Genomic DNA, 6,167 nt, shown 5'->3' on the forward strand with positions numbered 1-6,167 from the left:
CCCCGGAGCCCCCGAGCCCGGGAAGAGATTTGCTATACCCGTGCTGAAGGAGACCCCCAACAGTGTGTGTGGGGGTCCTCCCCGACCCGGATTAGGCACAAACCGCACCCAAACACCTGTTTTCACAGAGAGAGCCTTCCTTTATGTATTTATTTATGTATTTATGTATTTATTTATTTATGTATTTATTTATTATCTATTCATCTATTTATTTATTCATCTATTTATTTATTTGTTATTTATTTATTTTGTTTTTCGAGACAGGGTTTCTCTGTATAGTTTTGGTGCCTGTCCTGGATCTCGCTCTGTAGACCAGGCTGGCCTCAAACTCAGAGATCCGCCTGCCTCTGCCTCCCAAGTGCTGGGATTAAAGGCGTGCGCCACCACCGCCTGGCGAGAGATCCTTTATTAAGCAGGGAAGAAAAGTTAAAGATCTGCTTCCTGACTCCGGCAGAAAACAGCAGCAAACGACCCTGCAGGTGTCATTCTTAGGAAGAGAAAAGGGGAGGTCTGTGTTGGAATGGGCTAGGATGCCGTGGGAAAGGAGGTAGGGGATGAGGGAGAAGGGGAAGGGAACAAGGGAAAAGGGACAGGGGTATTGGCCCCAGAGGGACAAAGGACTGTCTCTGGATAGAGAGGAGACAGACGTGGCACATAGGCAAATGGCAGTTTTTAAAGGGAAAAGGGGAAACCTCGCGTTAGGACGAGGTGTTTATTTTTATTTTTTTGTTTGTTTTGTTTGGTTTGGTTTGGTTTTTCGAGCCAGGGTTTCACTGTGTAGCTTTGCGCCTTTCCTGGAACTCACTCTGTAGCCCAGGCTGGCCTTGAACTCACAGAGATCCTCCTGCCTCTGCCTCCCAAGGGCTGGGATGAAAGGCGTGCGCCGCTGACCACCACCACCCGGCATTAATTTTAACTGGGCATGTTCATTACATGAACCAAAGGAGACTTTTGATAGCTGGACCTTGGGAGTCAGCCTCAGGAGGAGAAAGTGGCCAAATAAGAGAATAGACCTTGATGGCTAGCTTTGGGAATGCAACCTAACGGTTTTTTTAGCAAAGCAAAGGGGCTGGGGGAGAAGGGCAAGGCCTGCCAGAGCCACATGCTCAAGTGGACTACTGTCCGTTCAGACACAATAGTAAACTCAAGGGCTGGCAAGATGGCTGAGCAGGTCAAGACCCTTGCCACTAAGCCAAAGACCGGGGTTTGACCCTCAGGACCCACAAGGAGAGAACTGAGTTCTAAGATGCCCAAAAGCTGTCCTCGCTCAGACCTCTATGTTTGTGAAGTGGCTTCAGCATGAATACACAGAAACAAAGGTTTAAAAAAATATAGTGATTGTGCCACTCACCTTTAATCTCAGCACTCGGAAGGCAGAGGCAGGTGGATCTCTGTGCATTCAAGGCCAATCTGGTCTACAGAGTGAGTTCCAGGACAGCCAGGGCTACATACTGAGATCTTTTGTTTTGTTTTGTTTGTTTTTGTTTTTTGAGACAAGATTTCTCTGTATAACCACCCTGGTAGTCCTGGAACTCACTCTGTAGACCAGGCTGGCCTCAAACTCACAGAGATCTCTGCCTCTTGAGTTCTGGGATTAAAGGCTTGCACCAACACCAACCCCCAGCTGTGAGACCTTATTAAAAACAAAACAACGGCCTGGCAATGGTGGCCTTTAATCCTAGCACTGGGGGGGGGGGGGGGGGGGGTGCGCAGAGGTAGGCAGATCTCTGAGTTCATGTCCAGCCTGGTCTACAGAGTGAGTTCCAGGACAGGCTCCAAAGCTACACAGAGAAACCCTGTCTCGAAAAAACAACATAAACATAAACAAAACAACAAAAGTAAACCCAAGTAATAAAAATGACAGAACAATTATTATAGCAGTGCCCATAAACCTCAAAGTAATTATACTAAGTAAAAGTCAGACACAAAAGAGCACATACTGTGTAGTTCTATTTATATAAAATTCTAAAAAATGCAAATGTATCTGTAGTGAAAAAACAATGGGGCCAGTTGTGGTGTACACTTGTAATTCCAGCACTCTGGGTGGAGGCAAGAGAATCAGAAGTTTAAGGTCGTTTTGGCTACAGAGCAAGTTTGGGGCCAGACTGGGATACATGAGACCCTGCCTCAAATAAAGTAACAGTTGGAAGTCAGGCATGGTGGTACATGCCTGTAATCCCTGTAGGGAAGAGGAGCTGACTAAGGAAACCCACCCTGACCCTGGAGCCCAGAATTCGGGAAGGATGGCTCAGATAAGGCCAGTGAGAGAAACATAGTTTAGCTCAGATCAGAGCCATCTCTGGCCCTGTCCAACTGACTTGTGAAACCAACCAATCACAGAGCAGGACAGTAGAATCCTGGCCCTAGGGCCCAGGACCAGGGAAAGAAACGCAGCCTGTGTTTGGGACCTGAGCCAGAGAAGTGAACACTTTATCCCCAAACCCAGAACCAAGGAAATATGCTCTGACTCTGAAACTAGTACCAAAATAACAATCTTGGCCCCTAGAATCAGAGTCAGTGAAAGAAATGTGTCCTGGCCTTAGAGGTAGTGTCAAAAAGCCAAGAAAGGCCAGTGAAAGAAACAGTTTGACCCTGAAATCAGGGTCATCTCTGCCCCTTGCCCACAAAACTGGCCAATCTCTGGGCAGAAAAAAACTAACCAATCACAGTTGACTCCGCCCCCTAGACATCCTATATAAACCTCCCTGCCCGATCAGTTGTGAGCTGTTCTCTCCACCCTGGTAGAGGCAGCTGCTCTCCTGGACTTCTCCTTCCCAAATCTCTTTCTCAAAAGAGTTTTGGGTGAAGACCTTCATTTATACTGGTGCACAGAAGAACCTTGCTGGGACGTCCCATAGTGGATTAAGCAAGGGGAAGCTGAACAGAAGAACCTTGCTAAGACATCCCATAGTGGACTGCACAAGAGAGAGCTGGTAACACTGAGCCTGAGATTGCGGCTCTCCAGGAGAGGAGCAGGATTGCTGTGTCCTGCAGGGAGACCATCACCCATCACACCAGGTATATCCTGACTTTCCCAAAGAGTCAGGGTACCCTCCCTGCTGAAGCAGTTCCAGGCCTGACTCTCCAGAGAAGTCAGCAAAATTTCCCTTCCAGGGTTGGGCTGTTTCTTTGCAGTCCCAGCTGTCAGTGCTATGCTACACAGCTCTAGGTGTCCGGGACACCTTCAGTGCAGAGCTGTTCTAAGCAGCTAGAGGTGTCCAGGATACCTCGCCCTCCAGGCCTGAACTGTCTCCTTGCAGTTTCAGCCACCACAGCTGTACTACATAGCTCAAGGTGTTGCCCAACTCCCTAGGTAGTAAGGACACCAAACCCACAGAGTTGCAAAACTCACATTCTGCAACCAACTTACTAACATTTTCCAGCATTTGAGTAGGTAGGAAAATCAATGCAAATTTGAAGCCATCCTGGCCTACATAATGGGTTCTGGCTTATCCAGGACCACACAGTAAGATCCCATCTCAAAACACAAGCAAAAACCCAGAACCTTGTTGGGAACTATGTCTTAGTAGCATATGTAACATATGGAAGGCCCTGGGTTCCATCATTGATACAGCCAAAAAAAAAAAAAAAAAAAACATAGGCAAGTGTGGTGAGACCTGATGTCCTAGGACCTGGAAATCTAAAGTAAGTGGATCAGGAATTGGAGATCAGCCTGGGCTACGTAGCCAGTTTCTGGGAAGTCTGAAACACAGAATGGAAAAACCCTGTCTCAGAAAAAAGATAGTTGGACCTAATAACTGGAAAGTACAGTTCCAGGGCTTGGGACGCTGAGGCAGTAATATTTTGCTGTGAGTTCCAAACCAATCTGGGCTACAGATCGAGAACCTAAAAACCAAAAAAAGATTGAAAATTTAAAGAAAAGGTAAAGCTGGTCTGGTAGTTCAGGCATCACAAGGACTTCCATGGGATGCAAATTATGTTCAAGATATGCCTGAGTAACTTAGTGTGACTGTCACAGATAAAAATAAAAAAGCTGAGGTGTAGTTTAGTAGAAGAGTGCTTGCTGAGCATACAGTGAGACCTGTGTTTGATTCCCACAAATAATGATGATGTTGATAAAATGGTAGAATCATTACAGATAGAAGCATGGTGATACAAGTCAAAAATTCCAGCTCCCAGGAGGCAAAGATAAGGGAATCAGAATGTTAAGGTCATCCTTGTTTTGGAAAATAATTTAGCTAGGCAGAGGTGTGTTACATTTGTTTATGCTGCATTTGTTTAATGATGTAACAACGTGTGTTTAATTTTGTAAAGGTGTGTTGTATTTATTTCACCTTTCCTGCCGAAGGCACCTGATTGCTCTAATAAAAAGTGGAGATCCACGGCCGAGCGCCAGCCCAAGCTCCAGGAGTCCAATCAATGAGAGAGAGGAGGGATTCTATGAGCAAAGGACATTGAAAACATAATGGGAAAATGTACAGAGATAATTAGCCAAACTAGTGGAAACTCATGAACTGTGGACCAATAGCTGTGGAGCCCCATGGTACTGGTCTAGGCCCTCTGTTTAGCTTGAACTGTTTAGGAGGCCCCCAGGCAGTGGGATCAGGATCCGTCCCTGGTGCATGAGCCAATTTTTTGGAGTCCAGTGCCTATGGTGGGACACCTTGTGCAGTCTTGGTGCAGGAAGGAGGGGCTTGGACCTGCCTCAACTGAATGTACCAGGCTCTGCTGACTCCCCATGGGAGACCTTGCCTTGGAGGAGGTGAGAATGAGGGGGTGGGTTAGGGGGGGAAGACTGGGAAGCAGGAAGAGGGAGGAGAGGGGGATCTGTGGTTGGTATGTAAAATGAATAAAAAATTTCTTAATAATAAAAAAAATTAAAAAATTTTTTAAAAAGCAGAATGGCCAATAGCTAGGCAGGAGAAAGGACAGGCAGGGCTGGTGGGCAGAGGAATAAATAGGAGGAGGAATCTGGGCTCCAGAAGAACAAAAGAAGAAAGAACAAGAAGACACCCAGGGCCAGAGGCCAGGCAACCACAAGCCAGCCAGACATGAGAAGCAGTGAAAGTAAGATACACAGAAGGAAAGAAAAGTAGAAGGCCTGGAGACAAAAAGTAGATGAAGAGAAACAGGTTACGTTAAGTTAAAAAAAGCTGGGGGGGGGGGCACACACTTTTGCTCCCAGCACTTGGGAGGCAGAGGCAGGTGGATCTCAGTGAGTTCAAGGCCAGCCTGGTCTGCAGAGCGAGTTTCAGGATAGCCAGGGCTGTTACACAGAGAAACCCTGTCTCGGAAAAAAACAAACAACCTCCCCTACCCCCCCCCAAAAAAAAAAAAACTAGCCAGAAACAAGCTTAAGCTAGGCCAAGCATTCAAAACTGGTAAGTCTCTGTGTCATGATTTGGGAGCTGGTTGGTAGCCCTAAAAGAAACAGCTTGGTTACACAGCCTCAGCTACAAACAAGGTTAGTACCAGCCTAGGCTATATGAGACTATCTCAAAAAGAAACAACAAATTACAGATTTGAAGTCCTACTCCTCCTTCCCTGATACCATTCCTCTCCAAGTTACTTCTGTTCTGAACTTGTTAATTGTCGGTCTTATACATGTTTTATATTTTGATCCTACATTTGTCCATGAGTAATATGTGGCATTGTTAGAGGCAGCAGCTCACTGTGTAGCCCAGGCTAGCCTCAACTTCACTTTGTAACCAAGACTGGCTTTAAACCTCTGGTTCTCCTACCTCCACTTCCCCAGCTGGAATTACAAATGTGCCACCTGGCTTAAGATTCCCATTTATATGTTTATGATAGTTAATCTCAACTGTCAATTCCATGAGATCTAGCATCACCCAGACACAAGTCTTTGGGCAATGCCTGTAGGAGATTATCTTTTTTTTTTTTTTTTTTTTTTTTTTTTTTCCGAGACAGGGTTTCTCTATGTAGCTTTGCGCCTTTCCTGCAACTCGCTTTGTAGACCAGGCTGGCCTCGAACTCACAGACATCCGCCTGGCTCTGCCTCCCAAGTGCTGGGATTAAAGGTGTGTGCCACCACTGCCCTGCTAGGAGATTATCTTGATTAGATTAATTGAGGTGGGAAGACCTGTACACCGCAGGTGGACTGTTCCCTGGGCCGGCATCCTAAACAGTATAAAAAGGAGAAAATAAACTGAACACAGAATTCATTGCCACATTTGCTGTGGGATGGT

Source organism: Peromyscus californicus, unplaced genomic scaffold (assembly GCF_007827085.1).
Source record: "Peromyscus californicus insignis strain IS unplaced genomic scaffold, ASM782708v3 Scaffold_11__1_contigs__length_118956290, whole genome shotgun sequence".
NCBI classification, from domain to species: domain Eukaryota; kingdom Metazoa; phylum Chordata; class Mammalia; order Rodentia; family Cricetidae; genus Peromyscus; species Peromyscus californicus.